The sequence below is a fragment of the Oxyura jamaicensis genome, unplaced genomic scaffold (genome assembly GCF_011077185.1).
Source record: "Oxyura jamaicensis isolate SHBP4307 breed ruddy duck unplaced genomic scaffold, BPBGC_Ojam_1.0 oxyUn_random_OJ61344, whole genome shotgun sequence".
NCBI classification, from domain to species: domain Eukaryota; kingdom Metazoa; phylum Chordata; class Aves; order Anseriformes; family Anatidae; genus Oxyura; species Oxyura jamaicensis.
The window spans coordinates 535-1,080 of NW_023307046.1; the positions used below are offsets into that span (position 1 = coordinate 535).

The 546-nt window shown below is 64.8% G+C and overlaps 1 long non-coding RNA gene across 1 annotated transcript in view; it reads left to right on the plus strand.

Annotated features, from left to right (window-relative positions):
- LOC118158916 overlaps nt 1-233 on the plus strand; it is a 435-nt gene extending 202 nt beyond the window's left edge. The window contains exons 2-3 of the long non-coding RNA XR_004746941.1: nt 31-132; nt 168-233. This is a non-coding gene — a long non-coding RNA (uncharacterized LOC118158916). The remainder of the gene's footprint in view (nt 1-30; nt 133-167) is intronic.
- The last annotated feature ends 313 nt before the right edge of the window (nt 234-546 follow it).

Here is a 546-nt window from a genome sequence, read left to right on the forward strand (position 1 = left end):
ATAAGTAAGGCTCTGCCCCATAGCGGGGAGCCTGCCCCATAGGAAGGAACCTGCCCCATAGCAGGGAGCCTGCCCCATAAGTAAGGCCCTGCCCCATAGCGGGGAGCCTGCCCCATAGCGATCTGCCCCATAGTGGGGAGCCTGCCCCATAGAGGTCTGCCCCATAGGAAGGAACCTGCCCCATAGCGGGGAGCCTGCCCCATAGAGGTCTGCCCCACAGGAAAGGCCCTGCCCCATAGAGGTCTGCCCCACGGCCAGCCCCTGCCCCATAGCGGGGAGCCTGCCCCGTAGCGGGGAGCCTGCCCCATAAGTAAGGCCCTACCCCATAAGTAAGGCCCTACCCCATAGAGGTCTGCCCCACAGCCAGCGCCTGCCCCATAGCGGGGAGCCTGCCCCATAAGTAAGGCCCTGCCCCACAAGTAAGGCCCTGCCCCATAGAGGTCTGCCCCACAGGAAAGGCCCTGCCCCATAAGTAAGGAACCTGCCCCACAGCTTCTCGCGCCAAGGAGGATGAGGAGGAGGAAGGCTGGGGGGGGGGCTGGGAAT